This window comes from Quercus suber, unplaced genomic scaffold (assembly GCF_002906115.3).
Source record: "Quercus suber isolate HL8 unplaced genomic scaffold, Cork oak 2.0 scaffold_510, whole genome shotgun sequence".
Lineage (NCBI taxonomy): Eukaryota > Viridiplantae > Streptophyta > Magnoliopsida > Fagales > Fagaceae > Quercus > Quercus suber.
The window spans coordinates 299,860-321,217 of NW_027069959.1; the positions used below are offsets into that span (position 1 = coordinate 299,860).

Below are 21,358 nucleotides of genomic sequence, written 5' to 3' on the forward strand. Positions count from 1 at the left end.
ACACCAACTAAGGAAGAATGGTTTGCTGCAAAGTTCTTCAATTCATCCTTTATGATGAATAGCAGGAAGATGCTTGGTTACAAAACCCTACGGTGCAAATACACAGCAACTTCTTGATGGAAGATGAACTAGGTCAAGAACTTTGTCTTTTGATCACAATTTGCTTGAACAGAGATTGCTCAATGATAATGCAACTTGTGTCTCACTTGACGGCTCTTAAAATAATCCTTTTATATGTTTAGGGTTAGAAGAAAAGAATGCCCAAAAACATATTCACGGATCCCAAGAAAATCAGATTAGAAATCTGAAATTTTAAATCTCGACAGATAGCAGGTGTCGAGGTAGCTATCGAGAAGGTGTCGAGCTTTAAAAACTTTACACTTCGGCTTGCTTTTTCTTGGACAGACTTGATGACTTCAACACTTGACCTTGAAACATTGTTTCTTGAAGTATTAAAAACACCTAGAACTACCAAATTACAAGTAGAGTGCGTTTTGTCAAAGGATTAGCCAATTTACATAAATAAGTGACATATGTTTTTAATCAAGTTAAAACATATATGTCCTAACAAAAATGTTGAAAAGTACATCGGGACTTGTGTAGACACCGTATTTTGTACCCGTTAATAAATTTTGGTTTCCAACTCCAATGATGAGCTTGAAATATTTTAACCAAGGGCAATTAAAGAATTCACAATAGTTTGGAAGTAATCACAACTCAAAAGTGCTCAAATCGCTTTGAAATAAATACTGAAAAATGACCTTTGTACACTATTTTGACCATAACTTTTGATCCACAAAGAATTTTTGAGTGAGGTTTATTTCATTGGAAAGTAGACATCCTGGACTTTAATTTGAATACAAATTTTTCCTAATTTGGACTTATATTGAGTGAGTTATGACTATCTGAAGTTGGGCTAACTAGGCAGTCCCATTTTTTGGGTTTTAAAACATCATTTTAAGAGCCCAAAACATCATTATTTGATGTGAGCCAACCCATGGACCCTTGAGCACGTTTAGAGATCATTAAACAGCCCCCCCAAACCCTAATTTTACTTATAAACACTCCACTTATGCCTCCAATGAAAACCCTGGCTAGAGAGAGTGATTTTTTGGCCTCCATCTTCTCTAAAACCTTTTTCTCTCTTTTCAAAACCCTAGGGCAACACCTTAGAACGTTTTTAAAAAAATTAAAACCTCTCTTTATTTAGTTCTAAGGCAGAAACTATCTTCCAAAATTGATTTCTCAAAAACCTTTTTCAATTAAAGTTTGTTCTTGAGTTGTGATTACCTAAACTATTGTGTTCTTTTCATTATTCTTGTCATATCAATCTAATCTTTATATTGTAGGTACTGAGGAGTCAGTTAAACAAACTCTAAACTCATAATCTAAAGCAAGGTGAGTGTTCTTTCCATGAACTCTTTCTTTGTTCAGTAAGATTCACATGAGTTTCTTAACATAGTTTTTATATTTGATTTGGTTGATGTTCATGATTATGTTTGATATGTATTAATATGATTTTAGGTTTTTATAGTATGTTCTTCTTGTTCTTATATTGTTATTGCAATCCCTAGGTTAGTTTAACATGTTTATTGATTTAATGTAGTTTAGTTTAATTGTTTGTTTTGTTTCATGTTTTGTTGTTTATGTTGATGTTTTATGTTTTTGTTTTAGGGTTTCTAACACGCTTGTTTGATCTCACATGTTACATGTTTGTTTGATTAAATCTCTAAAAATGTAGTTTTTTTGAATCTGTATTAAAGGATGCATATGCATACTTAAGTATGCATATGCATATTTCATATATGCGCAAGCATACTTGAGTATGCGCACGCACGTTGAATCCAGATCAGGGTAAAATCTTGTTTTTATTATCTTTGATCATTTTCCATATGTTATTTGATTCTGTTTGGCTCTGTTTTAGGTTAATTATTAAGGTTTAATTGATTTCCATGTTTGTTTGAATCTATTGCCATGTTTAGTCTATTTTATAACCTTTCCCTATGTGTATGTTTTAATTGTTATCTTCTTCCTTTTTAGTAAAATATGATTGACTTGTGTTTGATTTGTTTCCTTTTATATTGTGATATGTTTCTAACATGTTATGTGTGTTATTTCCTTAAGTGCATGATGTGTGTTTAGGATAAGGATTAGGACTCTCTTAATACACTTTTTAATTAAATATGGCCAAGCAACATATAATGGAGGCCAGGCCACAAGCTGGGCAGTCTTAAGTGCCTAACACCTTCTCAAGCTGTACCCAAACTCCGGACCCATAATTTGGTACATGGACCCATGTGTGTAAGTGATTGGCCCGAAAGGCCCAATATGGTTCCTAGACCTAATCTACGTGGTGACTCCATTAGTCCACAACTTGCATTACAAAATTTCTTTCCCACATTCTCAAAAAACCTAACCCAAGTCCAATTATTAAGTTTCCCCACAGTAGGCACGATGAAAGTGGAAGGATCACTTGGCTCTTCATTGGTGATGGCAAACACGTCCCCATCCATCTTCAGCATAGTCTCCATTGCTTCAACATCCATGTAGTCCACCCAATTGACTTCCTTTTTTAAACTTCCTTGATCACCAAAATAAGATTCTCATTGAAGAATATTTTCCAACCCGGATACACTTTTCCATCCTTACCTACCCAAAGTTTGAGAAAGCCATAAAAAGGGAAGTCTCCCCCTTCTTTCACAAAGTTTCCATTAAGGGTACCAAGGTTCATTTTGATTTTGTCGCAGCCTTCGAAGAATCCTAAACCTTCCTTGGTTAGATAAGTCTTGAATTTGGGGAACTCAGCCACCCATTTTCGTCCTTTTCCAAGACCCATACCAGGCATATACCCCATGTTCTTCATCATTGCAATCACCTCATGGCTATAATATGGGAGTAAATTCATAGTATACCTTTCATCCTTCAATCCATAATCAGCTATGTTCACAAATTCAAAGCCATTCATTTGGAGCTCACTTTCTCCTTCTTCAAGTCCACAAACCAGTGCTAGGATTTCACTAACACCAAGCATTACGGTAATCCCTCCTTCCACGAGATCTTCATCTTTTAGTGTAGAGAAGAAGGAATAGCCCCAATAGGATGAAGCCATGCCTTTCCTAAGAGAATGTTATAGTTGGGAGTGATATCCATGATGTGAAATTCCACAATTGTCTCCAGTGGACCAATCTTGCAAGGCGCTTTGAAAGTCCCCATAACCTTCCTTGAAGTATTGTCATATGCCCTAACGGTCAAAGGAAAGGGTATGATTGTCTCCACATCTATGCCAATGGTAAAAGTAGTCCTAAAAGGGCATATATTCAATGCAGATCCATTATCAATGAACACCATGGGAACCTTGGCGCCCATGCATTCAATGGTTATTTGCAAAGGTCTAGTGTGAGTGGCTCCTTCGGGAGGAAGCTCCTTATCAGAAAAAGCAAGAAGAGGATGAGATGGGGCATCAACTCCCATGAAAGATAGTACTTCTTGTGGTGTAGTTTCTATGGGTACCTCTTTCCCATTCAAAGCATCCAAAAGAGCATGCTTGTGAGAAGCCATAAGCAAGCCCCATACCGATACATGAAAATGAGTTTTCTTGAATGGAGTCAAAACTCAATCTTCTTCCTCTCTCTCTTCTTTCCTTTTAGGTTTCATAGGCTTAGATCCTTCTCCTATATCCCTTCCAGGATGATCCTTCTCCAGAAAGGATGGTTTGTAGTGTTTCCCACTCCTAGTAATGTTGACCACATTGTCCTCCATGACTCTTCTCTATATCTTAGTCATTCCTTTGGGAAGTATCCCCCATACAACCACCGCATTCTTTAAAATCTCATCTTCTTCATCCCATATTCCTTGGACTTCCACAGCATTAACCTCCACAGTTTCTATCAACTTTGAACAATCCCATTTAATCTCATCTATTTGTACCCAATTCTAATATGGAGGAGGGACATGGTGAAAATCAAACAAGGTGTTCTTCCTAATGCTAGGCTTGCTGATGATGTTAGGATTAGGGAGGATTCCATTGTCTATGAGGTCTTGTCTATGAGGTCTTGTATTTTATGCTTAAGGCAGAAACAATTGTTAGATTTATGGCCAAGTTTTTGGTGGAAGTGACAATACTCATTAAGGTTCCAAGTGGGAGGTATAGGATTAGGCATAGGTGTGGGATCTAGGGGTTTGATGAATCCTTTGGAAATCAAATTTTCGTATGCTTTGGCAATGGTCATTCCTAGGTCAGAAAATTCTCGGCGAGCTTTCTTTGTGAAGCTTGGGTAAGCTAAGGTTTGTTGAGGTATAATGGCATTTACATTCATAGGATTGGGTGTTTTAGAAGTAGTTTCTCCTCCTCCATATGTCTTCTTGATCGGAGGTTTGCTCTCACCTATCTCCAATTGTCCATTGTTAATGGCTCCTCTATCCTAGTTCCACAATCACACAACTCTCCAAAAGAACTAATAGGCAATGACAAGAGCCTACTATTATATGCCAGAAGAAAATTCTTGATAATCATGTTGATTTGATCTTTCTCATTTTGCCTATTGACCATCCTAGATGCCTTTCCTTTCCATCTTGTCATGTATTCGGAGAATGTTTGCCCCACTCCTTGCTTAGTGATCTCCAAATCCCTTAGAGTTACATCAATCATGGTTGAAGATAAATTGATCCACAAATAACTTTTCTAGCTCATTCTACACCTTAGTCTTGTTTGGGTCCAAGCTATAGTACCACCTTGACGCACCCCTTGTGAGTGAGAAAGGAAATGCATGCAAGGTTTGCTTCTCATCCAATCCTTTCATTTCAGCAATGCTTAGATACCTCCTAACATGTTGCTTTAGGTCTCCAATTCTATCAAATTTTTCCACATAAAAAATCTTGAACTTTGGAGGTAGTGCAACGGGAGTTTTGGAGCTTATGCCCCCCATGTTATAAAGGCAATCATCCATCTCTTGGGCCTTGTGAAAGGCTAGTTGCATTTTCTCCATCTTTTCTTTCATGGCCACAATCTCCGTAGTAAGCTTCTCAAATTGTTTGTTCCTTTCATAATTATAGCCTTGTCTCTTTCATCCTAATCTTCTCCCTCTTCATCATCAAGAATCTCCACATGTGCGGCCTTTTCAAGCCTAGCCTCCTCTAGCCTAGTGAGACATCCCCCCATTTTCTTAAGGGTATCACCATGTTCGTCCAAAGCCTTTAGGATCTTTTGTGCTGTTATGTCATCAATTGGGGCAGCCATTGTTTCTTGAGATACTTCCTCCTCTACGTCCTTTTGATGTGTGCCCTCAATCTTGACCAAACACCTTCTGTGCTTTTCTCAAACCCAAATTGGAGTGGTGACATGTTTTCTTAACCTTGGTAGTGCAATGATGCCTGAAAAGAGGTCCCATTTTCATTAAGTCCATGTCCTATTTAAAAGGCTCCTTTTAGATTTTTAGATCTTCTTAGAAAGTCTTTAAGTTAATTTTAATGAAGGTCCAATTACAAAATCACTCCCTTTTCCTCTCATAAACCTTGCCCCTTGTTTCATTGGGCTTTCGACCATTTACAATGAAGCTCTCATCTTACTCTTATGGGCTTTCATTAGATTGTACTTAGAGATTTTCAACCCTTTGCCTCAAACATGGGCTTACAATGTATTCATCACCTTTGGGCTTTTCTCTTTCATTTCATTATCATTATTTTTTTTTGAAGTAGCCCTCTAGCTAGAATATATTGTAGCCTTCCTCTCAAGGTCCATGAAGTTCTCATCATTTTGGGCCTAGGCATACAACAAAAAGACCCAAAATTAGGGAAATTCATATTGACTTTGTAGGATTTTGGATACTAAGTCCATAGCATACTTGTTATCTTAGGCCTAAAGTCCTTCTTTTCAAGAGGGCTTTTTGATTTGGGCTTATAATAGCAATTAGGTTATGATCTTATGAACCTTTCAAGTTAAGATATACTTTTGGACATAGGGACAAGCCTCTTATATGTGAGAACTTTTTTTCTTTTATCCCAGTTGTCTTAGGGTATGCCATAACTTTAGGGTCATCCTTCCATTTTACATCTTTTATTTGTCCTTTAGAATTAAGTGATCACAAGATATATGGTTAAACAAACAAAAGATATAAAAGGTATCCTCTTTTGATAGGATCTAGGATCTCTCTAAGTGTGGGTAGGTTCCTTAAAGCTAAAATGATAGATAAGTAGGTCACTCACAACTAGGTGAGCCATGATTCCAACCGAGAGCCTAAGTGGACCTTTGTGGATTGGTGGCAAACTTTTAATGTACTCAAAGCCCATCATAGGCAATGGCACCGATTGTGAGTTGGTGGGATGAACTTCAAAAGACTTGGGCCTGAATGGAGCCTTCCATCTTTCCACTCATCACCAACCAAGGTAAAAGGGACAATAGAACCAAGTGATGTGTGTGCAAACAAGTATTGAATAAGCCTTTATTAAGGTTAAGAAATAGGACATAGGAATTAAACTCATAGTCCCTAGTGGAGTCGCCACTGTGGACATAAAGGGGAGTCGCCACTTAGTTTTTGCAATGGCTTAGGAACAATGAACCTCTTGAGGAATAACCTTTTGATCTTACTACCAGAGTATGGGTTCGGAGTTTAGGTTCGGAGTTTAGGCACGGTTTTGGAAAGGTGTTAGGCACATAAAATTTCCCAACCCTAAGGTTGGCTTCCTCTCATTGTGTCTCACGTCTTAACCCTATTAAAGGCATATTCAATATTGTATCTATACTTACACACACACTAGAATACATCTAAACATACAATATGGCATCAATCATCCCAAAACCTAATCATTCATCTATCATGGCATATTAAAACCCAAGCCTAGCATACATCTATCATGGCTTCTCATATCAACCTAGCATTCATTATGCCATATCAATCTAGCATTCATCTAGCATCATGTCATCATATCATATCCAAGGCATAAGCATGTAACATTAAATCATGGCAAAACAAAGGCAACAAACAATCATGGTATCATCAAGGGATCATTGGAAAACATTGAGAACACAAACATGCTTATTCAAACTACCATATCATGTTCCATCAAGACTAAACAAGATTATGTCACAACAAATGTGTGTACATATGAATGCGTGACTTACCTCACTTACCTTACTGCATCTCAGCACCTATGGCATTAATGCATGTTGATGGCATCAAAATAAAGAAACCAAAGATAAACCTAATTTAATCATGTGAAAAGCAAACAAACAGTAAAATAGAGACTTATGCCTATGAAAAGGATTAAAACAGAGGCATAACATGTGAAATAAGTAAAGAAAACAAAATAGGAATTTGAAATAAGGTTTCGGGGCAACAGTCTACATGTGTATGCAGAAGTTTGCGCGCACAGGTCAAACGCATGCGTACGCATACTTTGACCTATGTGCACATGCATGATGCATGCGTGTGTAGGCTTGCTCAAAACCCCTAGCCCGAAAACGTAGCAAGCACAGAAACCAGAGCAAACTTCAAAACAACAAATTTAACATCCTAAGATTCCTAGAAATACAAAGGCTATCTAAAACTAATCTATGTAAACATATTAAAACATAAAACAAGCAAAGAAACAAGATTAAAACATAAAAGAGAGAAAAGAGTTTAGAACTCAATACCTCAAAACAAAAGCTCCTGGGCTTGATTTTATACTGTTCCCCTCAGTTAAATCTATCACAATCAATAAAAAGTTATTAGCAATTTTAAACTCAAAGATCAAAGCCAGAAAAGGCTCCAATCAAAAGAAAATTGACTTGAGAATGTTTTGGAAAAAACTCCCTCTTTGATTCACTATTTCAAGTGAATCTTAATGTTTTCCCTTAGGATTTCTGTGTGTTTTGAAAAGGTACCATGTATGGTTATTTATATTGTGAAAATGGGGGTTTGGAACGGCTCCCAAACGATGTGGGATTCGTTCCAAACCTCAGTCTTTAATGTAGGAAACTTGTCTTTCATAGTTTCTAGAACCCTACATGCGTGCACAGGTTCGGGCCTGTGTGCGTATGCATCATGACACCGCGCGTAAGTTGATTCTTGCATATGCAGGTCAAGGATTTCCTTGGCTTTACTTTTCCAAAAATAGATTTATTTGCTCATTAAAAGTTATATTTTCCATTTCAACATCTCTCAAGTCAATTTAACATCTGATTGAGCCCTAAACCAACCTTGGGTCTTAGAATTTCAACATCATTGGGGAACTGGAGCCCGAGTCATAAAGGGTACAAAATGTAGTGTCTACAAAGCCAACCCTGGGGTTGGGTGGTTTTGGGTGCCTAACACCTTCCCAAAACCGTACCTAAACTCCGAACCCATACTCTGGTAGTAAGATCAAAAGGTCCTTCCCTGAGAGGACGCTATATTCATGGTTCTTAGGCCATTGTAAAATTAGGTGGCAACTCCCCGTTATGTCCACACACACTAATTGCAAAAGTTGGGAAGACATTTGTACTTGATGCCTACCCAGCCTATCTGTTTCCCATCAGACCAAAGCTTGCAACAACAGGGGAGAGGTCTAGATATATCAATTGTAACTCTAACCCTCAAGAATTCACCACCCAAACCATCATCTTCAAGATGAACAACTTGGATCGCCGATCCTAAGGATTTCCCAATTGATTCTCCAGTTTCTTGGGTTAAACTCTTCTTTAGAACATTTTGAATTTGCAGTCCAAATGCCCATACCATTTGTAGGGTTGCTACACAGTTGGCCACTTGTTTACATACACATGAAACTGAAGGCTATAAACTAAGGGATATGGTACTGCATATCTCATCTAGCTACTGGTAAATATTTATTCTTAATCTTATTTTCTCATAAGTTACTGTCATTTTAGCCTTTTTCATATTATTAAGGGTAAAAAAATATGACAATAAGTTGTTGTTTTCTTCTTCTTCCTTACAACAAGTGGGGAAGGGGGATTTCAACATAGGTTAAAGAAGTTTTTTTTAGGGTAAATATTATTTTGGTCCTTGAACTTTACCAAAAGTTTGTTTTTCATCCCTAAACTTTAAAAAGTTCGTTTTTCATCCTTTAACTTTGTAAAGAGTATTTTTTTTAATAGTTTAGGGACAAAAATAGGGATGAAAACATTTTCAATAGTTTAGGGACAAAAGACGAACTTCTTAATAATTTAAAGATTAAAATAAAATTTTAAAGTTTAGGGATGAAAAAAATTTTTTTGGTAAAGTTTAGAGATTGAAATAGTATTTTATCCTTTTTTTATTTATTTATTAATCTCCTAATAAAAAGAACTTGATAATAATATTGAATTACGAGGCTCTTGGCAATCTGTTGTTCTCTTAGATATTATAACCATAAAAATTACTCAATATCTTTCTATTGTGTGGTCATCTATGTTTTAATTCTCAGTTAACAAGTTGCAATTTTACTACCATCTCTGCCTTAAAGTTCCTATTTAACTCAGCCTTAACAGCTAAGTGGAGCATTGGAGATGGTGTTTCCATCCCAATTGATCATCCTGGGTGGTTCAATCCTAGAAAGGGTTTAGTGCTGATTTAATTGCAATTGTAAATTCAGTAGCAGATTTAATTGACCATGATAGGTTTCAAAAAAAGACACTATTTATAAGCTTTGTCAACCTGCAGTGGCTAACAAATCATGAATTGGCTTTATCAAGTGGACATTGCAAGACTATTAGATTTAGATTAACTAGTCGCAGACCCGTGCGTTGCGCGTGATAATTTTTTTTTATGATTGTGTTGTTATTTTGAATATTTTTCAATGTATTACTACTTATGCTGCATTATATATGTATGACCAATGTATTGTAGGATTCATGATGATAGGAGGTATTGGGCCTTGGAATTAGACGCGGAAAGGATACAACTATTATTTTTTCATTTCAATTTGGCAGGCTCTTAACCATAGCCCTTATTTTTTCATTTCATAGAATGGATCTCACAATAAGACTAAATTAATGAACTTATTTTGAGAATCAACTAAATTATTGAACTTAATGAGGTATATAAGGCTACATTCAGGAAATAATTAATTGACCATGTTCTAAGGCATTGACATGGTTGCTGAAAAATGTCCTAGAGACTGATCTCAATGTTGATTTCTTTTTCCTTAGCTCATTGTGCTTAAATAGTAGTGACATTACATAAGAGGCATAGATTTAAAAAAGGTCTGCAGTTAATTAAAACTTCTCAATTTGAGGAAAATATTGCACCTACATTAGTTTAGGATGTGCCCATTAGGAAAAAAAATCACAAACGATCCAAAGAATTTTCCAAACAACTCAATAAATAATTTGGGATACATCTCAAGGCTAAAAATGACTAAGACAAATAGTTTACTGCTCAAGGCACCGTTTGAGGGACTTTAATGGAGACATATGGCTACATAGGACTGATAGACAACAAATCCCAAACTTTAATCTAGTTACCGTGGGTACCAATCTGTACTAACATAGAACACTTGATAGAAGTGGAGACAAACAACAAAGTGAAAACTCTAATCCCACAATCACAAAGGTGATGCAAACGTTTTGACTCCAAATATTTATGGCCATTTAAGCATACTAGTTTTGTGAATACATCTCTAAAGTGGACTCCGTTAAAGTCAAGTTTAAGGTAAGTACTCGATTTCCTTCGAAGACAATATACTGATATAGGGAAAGTAACCTATCATAGAAACCACACTCACACAGTTCTCCAAAATGCAAATATGATAAAAAAAAAAACTTGATGTATTAAACCGTGCTTCGTAACAAAACATGTATTTAGCAAGTTGTTCAATGTAGATAATAAAAAAAATATCCAATAGGGAAAAAAGAAACCCGAAGATTCCCATATGTATTGGGATGCCTTGTGAGGATACTTTGTGTTCTAAATGTTTCTTAGATTTGTAAATACCCCCAAGTCATACAAAGGATATTGGGTAGACTATAAAGGAGTAACCCCCATCTTGTATTGTGTCTCTTCTCATTACTGATGTATCATACAATTAGTCTTACCAATAAAACTTTGCCATAGTTTTTTCAAATAATAGTAATAAGTATATAAAGTCACAATAAATACATATGATTTTAGTCTTATTTTTTCACCAAAAGGTTATACATTTTCCTTCCAAAGAAAGGTAATTACAATAAAACAACAAAATGAAAAACTAAATATATATTAGTTGTAATAAAAATTAATACAAAATTTTAATTTATTTTAAAGTATACGCAGCCAGAATTTCATTGGATTGGACTGTAGTTTATCTTCCATACAACCATTGTCTTGTAAAAATTAATAAAAATTACAAGACAACGAAAAAAAATTATACTAAAGTTAAATGCAAAATACATAATTTGCAGCAAGAATTGTATCTTAAATGTAATACGGGACAAATAAGTGAATGACTGATAACTCAAGACATGGAGTGATGGAGGTACTAACCTATATGTGGAAGAAGAGAAGATGATAGGGCAAGTATCTCATGACAACCTATTGCTCCAAACTGCTATAATTTTGTGTCATACTACCAACTTAGTCCAATAATGTGGTAAAATTAAAACTGAGAAAAAGTAACAAACCTTGTTTTACATGAAAAGAAAACATACAATTAGATGAAAGAAACTAAAAGACCAACACAAAATGCTAATCCCCTACACAAGGACATGATGCACAAGTCCGTCACTTTCGAAATTTAATTAAGTATAATGTGGGGAAATAGAAGGTATGATAATCTCTTACAGATGAATAATGAAGGTACATGAAAGAGAGAAAGAGGTCTTGGGACCAAAAACAATTTAAGAAAGATTGAACAAAGAGGAGACCCATGTAACCCACTTCATTGCCATACCTATGTTTATACATGTTTGGCCCATTGTTTGGGTCACATAATCCAGCTCCTACAACCCAAAAATAAACTATCCTTTATTGGTTCATGTGTTCAACTGAGAACCAAACAAACCATCAAAAATTAATCCAGTTGGTTTCACTTTTAGGCTAACCAATCTCAAGTCACAACTTACACCAATGGTAACAACCAATTACAAAATGAAAATGGAGGTAATGTCATTAGAAAATACAAAGCAGAATGAGAATAGAATATATCTTATAACCAAAAATGTCCATATCACACCCTCCTGAACACTGAAATTCTATTTGTAAAACACTTGTATCTGTTACATAGAAGTGTAAGATACAGGTTCCTTTGGATGAAGTTTTTTTTTTTTTTTTTTTTTTTTTTTTTTTTTTTTTTCAATTTTTGAAAATTGATTAAAAATAGTTTATTTATATATAGACAAAATTGATTAACTACTCAAATTTATAAATTGAGTAGTTAATTGTAAATGGAAATGAAAATAAAGGCTTTTACATCAACCACTCCAGTCCTATTAATTATTATAACCCCACCATCATTGTCTCAAGCGGGCCTATAGCCAGAACCACCATACCATCTGCAACACCTCCGTCATCACCGCCTCTAAGGACACCACAATCACCAATACCATCAGTATTGCCCTCACTACTACAACTGTCACTACTATGTCTATGTAAAATATTAATATTTTTTATTTGAGTTAAACAATATAAATTATTTTCAAAGTTGCAGCCAAATTCATCATTCTTTAAAAAAAGTATATCTTCTGCCAATATAAACACAGTGATAAGTTCGTGTTATTCAATATTGTTCTTGGAAAGTAAAAAAATATTGAAGTTAAATCACTACTTCATTACTTGGAAAAGATATATAGAAGACGATCAATTTTTACATTTACCAAATAATAAACTTTACAAAAACATAATGAACATAAACTAATCACACTCGAGAGAAAAATATTGATCAATCAATTATATTGAAAAATTGAATATAACTCGAGATAAACGCACAACAGAGAGTCTAGCAAGCAAACTACACACACAACAGACTGTGCATCTTGCAACTTGCAACATTGTAAAGAGTATTACCAGCAAAGAGATACAGGCAGAAACTACAGCAATAGAGAAAGTACCAAAGAAAGAGTCAGCAACAATTGCTCCAATGACCGGAAGCAAATTGGTGCTACCACTCACTATGTTTGAAATCTGAGCAGCTTTTATGTTTTTCAAATTGAACACCTGAATCAGATATACGATCAGGTTCGATATCCATCCCTCGCCTCCAAGTGTGAAGCCTGCTGTCGCCCCTGCTTGATATAAATAGAAATAAGAAATATATTGATCCAAACAAATTTTGTGTGTGTTAGAGAGAGAGAGAGAGAGAGAGGTTGCCAATGATGAATGGGAAGGTGATCCAACCACCACGTTTGGTACCGGAGCTCACTAATTGGGTTTCTCTACCATCCATATTGTTGATTAACTTTTGGTGCCAAGTGACGGTCTATTTATGCTACTTGTGAATGTTATATGCTAATTAACAAAACCGTATGAATAATTTTCAGATTTCTCTAGCACTAACCTACCGTGGACTTCTTAAACTTGGAAAATTAGCAATAAGAATAACCCAATGCACAATAATTAGAAAAAAAATTAGTGGGCAAAAAACTATCAAGGCTTCCACTATAGAGCAAGAACCCACTACCAAAATTACCTGGTGATGCCTGCAAATATTTGACTGGACCTTCATGACCACTTATGACTCCAACTTTACTAAGCTTACCATAAGCCTCTCTTTTCCATATACCAATAATCTTATTAGCAGAGCCACTGCACAAAAACTCCCCCATTTGACACATACATAGGATAGCCATTTGATGAGATTTTGTCTCATTAACTAAAAGGTGACAGATTTAAATCTGTGAACAAAACAAAGGCAACGTGATTGTCACAAATTGTCACACCTTGAGCTTTTGTCAACTTTGCTTTGCTACATGATTGTTACACTATTTCTGGGTTTTCCCAACCTAAAAAATCCCAAAAGAACTCCAAACGAACATTACCCAAAAAAGCAGTGCTCCAATTAAATAACCTAGTATTAACAAATTCAACACCTTAACAACCATCCACACCACAACAAGAAATAGGCAGAAACAAATGTAGAAAGGGAAAAAAAAATCATCAAGCAAAAGAATAGAGTATAAAAGAAATTGGGATGTAGGGATACCTTAATTGAACCACCCAACTTACATCAATATTTATATAGATGTGAGGAGAAGAAAGAAGACAGAGAGGCTGCCATTAGAAGCCAAAACAGAAGCTAAAATGGTAGAACAGGAAGATGAAACCGTGAGTGAAACAGTAGAATAGAAGTTGAAACCGTGATAATCAAAAGGTGGGGAAGGGGAATGAACTAAACCTGAAACGATGAAACAAAACGTGGGAGATAGGAATTTGAATCCGTATAACAGAAGGGAATAGCATAAGTTGTATCCGTGAAAAGCAATAAGGTTTGACAAAGGGAGTAAGTTGAAAAGGCTTTGGGTGTAGGCTTGGGCTTTATAGTGGATTTAAATGTATAAGAAGTGGACTTTAAAGTAGAGATAAGGCTGAAAATAATTTTAATTTTATTAGTATTTTAAAATTGGTAAAACTATTTTAAAATTGAATTAAAAATTCAGAAAATAAGAAGGGAATGACATGGTTGCTGACGTGGATCAATGTGAGCGTAGCAACATTAAATGCTATGCTTCAGCTTTTAGTAATATATAGATAGATATGACCCCATACTCAGGCTGGTAACTGCACTGTTAAGAGGGCATTCTTGATAGAAGACTAGAGCTTAAATTCACAGGCAAACCCCAATAACCTGGGGACAAAATGATTTCTTGTCAAAATTCTGGAGGTTAAAGGTGCCCAATAAGTGCCTACCTTTTTTATGGAAGCTCTTAGGTAATGTTTTACCATTAGAGAGGGAGTTGGTTAAGATGAATGTCTTAATTAATGCTTGCCTTTTGAGGAGAGGAGAATGAGACAATGGATCACTTATTCTTCTCATGTCCATTGTCTAAAGCAATTTGGTTTGCTTCACCTTGTGGACTCAAGGTTGAACTTTTACAACCCAATTGGATAAAAGACTATAACAACACTAGCTGTATTAATTCAGTGGCTTTAGCAACAATTTTTGGTGTGTTATATGCTCTTTGGTTATGCAGGAGCAAAGAGGTATAAGGGATGGCTGGTCACTTTAATTGCTTTGGCAGAGCATAGTAGAAGGTGGATTTCAAATTGCATGACAACATTGGAAGAACAGAGTCGGGTTAATGAGCATTTAGCAAGAAGCCCCAAATATTGTTTTTTGGGGGAATGCACAAGATGGCTAGGTATTTTGTTAGTATCAGATACTTATTCCAAAAGTAAGAACTATTTGGTATGGTATTTTAAGCAACACTTTTCAGTTTTTAAACAACATTACACGTATTTTCACATACTTTTTCACCCACATGTATTTCTAAAAAATACAAACAACATTACTTGAACAACGTTACCATACCAAACAGTATGCAAAATTGCAAATTGTAAAGATAGACAAAGGTAGAAGTCTTGCAATGGGGTGCTAAAGAGAAGCTCTCATTGATATAAGAAGGTATGGTCTACAAAGGCTGATTGTTTAACAGATTCTCGGACCTTGTTGAAGCAGACTTTGATCATCAAATGCAATAACTGGAAGCTGATTTTAATTTTCTTTTGAAGATGTTAGGAATATTGGAACTTATTTGTAAAGAGTTGGTTTTCAATAGCGTTGTCTTGGATGTGTACAGTCTAGCTAAGGTAAGTCCTTTTCAGCTTCCTTTGCATCTCCAATAGATTAGCCAAAGTATTTTTTTGGAGAGCAAACTCAAAAAATCAGCTCCAACAAATTCTCTAAAAGCAAAACTTTTTCAATTTTTTTTTTTTTGAAGCTACTACAGTAGCTCTCTTGATTAAGAGAATACTGTAGCAACTCCAAATCATTTTTCTCACTTAAAATAATTCACACTTGAATAAATCTGAATAAAAAAGTTTAGCATATCTGATTAAAATTTGGGCCTTTTCACAACATCTACAAATGACAACAAAACATAAAATGCAATTGAATCACAAAAATAAAATCTTTCTCATAAAACTAATTAAATCAGAAGAAATTTATTAAGAAAAAAAAAAAAACAGATCTGACCCTCTGCATGTCGCTAGCGGTGGGGATGGGGACATCAGTGATGGAGGGTAGAGTAGGCGATGGAGGATGAAGATGATTTTTCTCTCTTTGTGTAGCATTTTCTTTTCTGGGCTCTCTCTCTGCCTCTCCATCTGATCTTGGGAAGATGAATGGTTTGTGAACAAAAATAAATGTGTGGCCTTTATTGTTTTGTCTTTGTTTTTTTTTTTAATATTTACGGAAGAAACGTGTGGACGTGGGTAATGATTTTAAGGGTGTGTTTAGATATCGTTTATTGCTGAAAATTGAAAATTGAAAACTGCAAACACTGTAGCAAAATAATTTTTAAATGTGTAAATAGTGCCGCAGGACCTAGTTTTAATAAAAATTTTGCTGAATTCCATACTTGTGGGTCTTGTAAATAGTGTACGGGACCCACTAAAAAAAACGCGACCATTGGAAAACGCGCAAAACGCGCTTCCAAACTCACACTAAATGATAAATTTGTCTTTTATTAAAACTTATTAATGATAAGTTTTACTAAAAACTGGAATGTGTTTTTAAAATGAAAATTAATTAGAACTTAATGATAAATTAAATTGTGTTTTTAAAAAAATAAAAATAAAAAGAGATAATGATAAATTGATGAATATTAATAATTAAAAGATAAAAAGTGATGATTTTTTTAGGGAAGAATTAATTAATAAACTCATTCCTAACATACACAGTAAAAATATAAATTGTTGGAAAAAATAATGCTAGAAACATAGACCATTTTACAAAAAATTTTAAAATTATACTTTAAAAAATTAGGCTATTTGAAATTTAAAAAGATTAAAGAAAGAATAAAAAATGAATGAAAAATAATATTTAAATGAAATAAAAAATAATAATAGAGAGCCAGTTAAAAAATGTACTTGAAAAGTATATAAGCAAAAGTTAAATTTCAACTCTTCAAGTACAAAATTTTGGAGATGCCAGGTGAGTTTTTGATAATCTACTATCATTAAAAAAACAAAAAAGCACAAACAAACAAACGCAGTCAACAAGTTGTAATTTTACACTAGTTTTCTTTGTTGCCTTGCTTTTTTTTTTTTTTTTTTTAGGGGGGGGGGGGCAGGGAGACCATTATGACTCACTCCCCTGAGCATGACCATAGGGGCACTCCCTGCTAGGGAATGTTGGATTGAGCCATAACTACTGTAGTCTGGGGTGACCACAGACCTCACCCTAGCACCTCAAGAGAGCTGGTAATCAAGGGCTTCTCAGCAGGGATACCTAAATTCCTCCCTAAGTACTCGCTGGGGCTCGAACTTAGGACCACAAGTATGATTCACGGCTCCCAACCACTAGGCCACCCCTTTCAGGGCTCTTTGTTGCCTTGCTAATTGCATGCTTGCATGTGCTGCGATACCCTAGGTCAAAGGTCGAATGGGGTTGTATGGAGAACAAGTTGGGATTTACGAGGAGTAAGAGGTTTGGTTTAAGTTTTTCTTGCATATCTTTTGCTCTGGTCATGAATGGCTGAATTTTGCATGTTTTGTATATTTTTACGGAAAAATACCTTAACACCCTGTGAACTTTAGGCTAATTGTCTTAACACCCCCTTAAACTTTTATTTTAGCCAATTTAATACCTTAACTTTACACATGTTTCAAATTACTACTTCTGTTATTGCTGATTAGTAATCTAACGTCTTACTCATGTGAGCACTAAACAAGGAAAACGTGCGGAAAAAAACAACAGAAACAATTGTTTGCAGGTCCAATTTGAGAGAAATAGGATGGAACCAGGCCATGTCATTCGTAATCCCACTGGAACCAACATTCATGGTCCTGCCGGATTTGGTTCGTTTTCTCTCTTCCATGCAAGAGAGAGATATCAAACTAAAACTAAATTTTTTTGCAACTATTGTTTTATGTTGACTCTTCATCTAATTACCATTATCTAAAATACCTCTGTGCTAGTTCCATCGTTTAAAATTTTTTGCAATCTTTGTTTTCTATTGACTCGTATTTGTTTTGTTTTTTTTCCCCTTTTGGGATTGTCAAATTTGATTAACAGCACCCAACTATTTGGCAAAGTTCTTCCTCTCTTGGTCAAAACTTCGGGTCCTAGTATAGGAAATTGACTGATTTGGCTCCATGGATTGTTAACGTGTATAGTATTGTGGGCTTTAGGCCCACCTAGATTACTTGTATAGCACACATACTTGTACTATACTCTTACTTGTATTGCATAGATATGTCTCCTATATAAAGGCACTCATGTATATTCTTTGACTATGAAATACAATAATATTGAATTCAATATTTCTAACATGGTATCAGAACCACTGCTCTGACCTTTTCTTAGCAATCTTGTCTTTATTGGTGTTACTCCATTCTCAACATCGCTTCCACCGTCACAACAGCTGCCGTAGCCTCTCGCCATTGAACCTCCGACGTCTTCCAGTCATTGTCCTTGGGTTTGGGACTTGCAGCCACCGCCGTTGAGGAGTCCCACACCGTAAAGACTACTACACTTTTCTTCACCGTCGTGACTATTGCCTCGATTAATTTTTTGCAGGTACCACAGTGATCGCTCTTCCCCGATCTACTCAGTTGTGGAGGTCTCACAGTTATCGGAGCTCGCACACGCCCTCATGCGCTGCCTAAAGAAGCTGTAACTCAGTCGCGTGCCTCACGCATCGGCCTCTATTCTTACTGACGTCATCAGTGATGTCATCACTGCCACGTCAGCCTAGCTGACATCATCATCGCCACGTCAGCCTAGCTAATGTCATCATCGTTGTGTCATCCTCCATCATTTGCTGACGTCACCCGCCACGTCAGCTGATGTCATCATTGCTGATCGTTGACCAAAGGTTTCCTGACTGTTGACCAACGCTGTCTTTGACCGTTGACTTTGACCAAATGTTGACTTTTCTCCAGGGTTGACTTTTACAGTCCAGGTTTTCCTTATCCAATTTTTAGTGTAGATTTCATTTTTGCAGTCTGTTTTTGAATATTGTGTTTCTAAATGGATAAAAATGATATTTTTCTTCCTCGCCCTATTGATACTATATTGGAGGGGAATAAGAATTACTTATCTTGGTCTCAAGCTATGCGCAGTTTTCTTAAAGGTCGCATGCTTTGGCAATATTGTACTAGTGCAATCACTATTCCTGTTAAGGGGACAAGTGAAGAAAATGCTGCCTTCCTTAGTTGTAAGATTGAATGGGATAGTCACAACCACATGATCCTTACATGGATTCGGAACACTTCCATTTCCTTCATCTCCAATCTGTTAGCAGTTTTGATAATGCAAAATCAGCATGGGATATGTTGGCTAAAAGATACTCCACTACTCACGGATCCATGAAATAGCAGTTGGTGGTTGAATTGCATCAACTCAGGCAAGAACCAAGGTAATCCATCAATGACTACTATAATCAGCTTCGCTTCATTTGGGACTAAATTGACCTTTCTTATCCAACTTGGCAATGCTCAAAGGATGCTCAGCAATATGCTACTATTAGAGATGATTTTCATCTTTATGAATTCCTGATATCACTTCACAAGGACTATGAGCCCATCTGAGGTCAGCTTCTTAATCGTAGTCCTCCCCCCTCTCTTGATACTGTTGTAAACAAGTTGGTTGAAGAAGAAGCTTGTCTTGCAACCCTTAAAGCATGAATAAGATTAATGTTCTGGCTATTACTCCTTTTGCTTCGCCCATAGAGCAACCTTAGCAATTAAGTGATTCCTCTGGCTCTAGCAATCGTCGCAAGTAGACCAAGAAAAAGTTCTGCAACTATTGCAAGCGTCCTAACCACACTATTGAGATTTGTTACCGTCGCAACAAATCTATTGCTGCTGTTACTAATACTAAGTCTACTCCGTTGATGCCTTCTATTTCAGCTGAGTCCCAGTCTTCTAAATCCACTATCAACCTCTCTCTCACTGAACTATAAGACATCATAGCTCAGGTTGTTCGTATGGCAGGTAATGCATCTCTTTCCATTGCTCTCTCAGTTTTACCCGGAAAGTCTCACACTTGGCTCTTTGATTCTGCCTGTTGCAATCACATGACACCTCACTCGTCCTTATTCTCCAAACTTGACCCTGCATCACATCCTCTTAATATTCATATAGCTAATGGTTCCACCATGCATAGAAATAATCTAGGTTTTGTTTCAACCTCCAACCTCTCTGTTCTTGGGGTCTTCCATGTACCTGACCGATCCTATAATTTGTGCTCTATGGGACAATTAACTGAACTAGGATATTGCCTTATATTTTACTATTCTAGGTGTACTGTACAGGATTCGAGGATAGGGCATGAGCTTGGGACTGATCCTAGAGTTGGGCGTATGTTTCCCGTGGACAATCTTCATCGTCCACCAGTTGCTCATGTTTCTGTTGCTGCGGTTTCTTCCTTACTTTCTCTCGCACTTTGGCATTCTCATCTTAGTCATGCACCCTCTTCTTGAGTACAACAGTTAGCTTCTAAGGGTCTGTTAGGTTCTGTGTCCAAAGAAAATTTTGATTGTAAATCATGTTAGTTAGGAAAATAGCCAGCTTTGCCTTTCCATAATAGTGAATCTATCTCTAATAGTATTTTTGAGTTAATTCATTCTAATGTTTGGGGACCTTCTTCTGTTGCCAGTATTGGTGGATCTCGATATGTTGTTGTTTTGATTGATGGTTATTCTCGTTATAGTTGGATCTTTCCTATAAAATCTCATTCTGAAATTTTACCAATCTACAGTAACTTTGCAAAAATTGTTGAAACACAATTCTCTAAACGTATCAAAATTTTTGATCTAATAATGCTCTTAAATATACTCAATATGCTTTTCAAGCTTTGTTGCATTCCTATGACACTGTACACCATCTAACTTGTCCAGGTACCTCTCAACAAAATGGTTGAGTCGAATGAAAACTTCGTCATATTCTTAACACTGTTCGTGCTCTTCTTCTTTCTGCTAAAGTTCTTGCCCCATTTTGGGGTGAAGCTGCTCTTCATGCTGTTCATGCTATTAATTGCATTCCAAGCACTGTAATCCATAATCAAACTCCATATAAGCGCCTTTTTGGTCACCCCTTGACTATCATCACCTTCGCTCATTCGGATCTGCTTGTTTCATTCTTCTTTAGCCTCATGAGCACAACAAACTTAAGCCTCGATCTAGACTTTGTTGTTTCCTTGGCTATGGCGAAACTCAAAAGGGATATCGGTATTATGATCCTGTCTCTCATTGTCTTTGTGTTTCTCGTAATGTTGTCTCACTTTCGTTCTTCCCTAACCACTTCCTCTGTTTTAGAAATATTTCCAA

At 36.1% G+C, this 21,358-nt stretch overlaps 1 long non-coding RNA gene across 2 annotated transcripts; it reads right to left on the bottom strand.

Annotated features, from left to right (window-relative positions):
* Positions 1-12,806: 12,806 nt before the first annotated feature.
* On the bottom strand, positions 12,807-16,293 carry LOC136063317 (uncharacterized). 2 transcript variants are annotated; one of them, XR_010624998.1, is made up of 2 exons: positions 16,060-16,293; positions 12,807-13,153 (listed from the first exon to the last, which is right to left on the bottom strand). It is a non-coding gene; the product is annotated as an uncharacterized LOC136063317 (long non-coding RNA). The 2 variants fall into 2 exon arrangements; XR_010624997.1 differs by lacking the exon at positions 16,060-16,293 and adding an exon at positions 14,071-14,544.
* Positions 16,294-21,358: the final 5,065 nt, after the last annotated feature.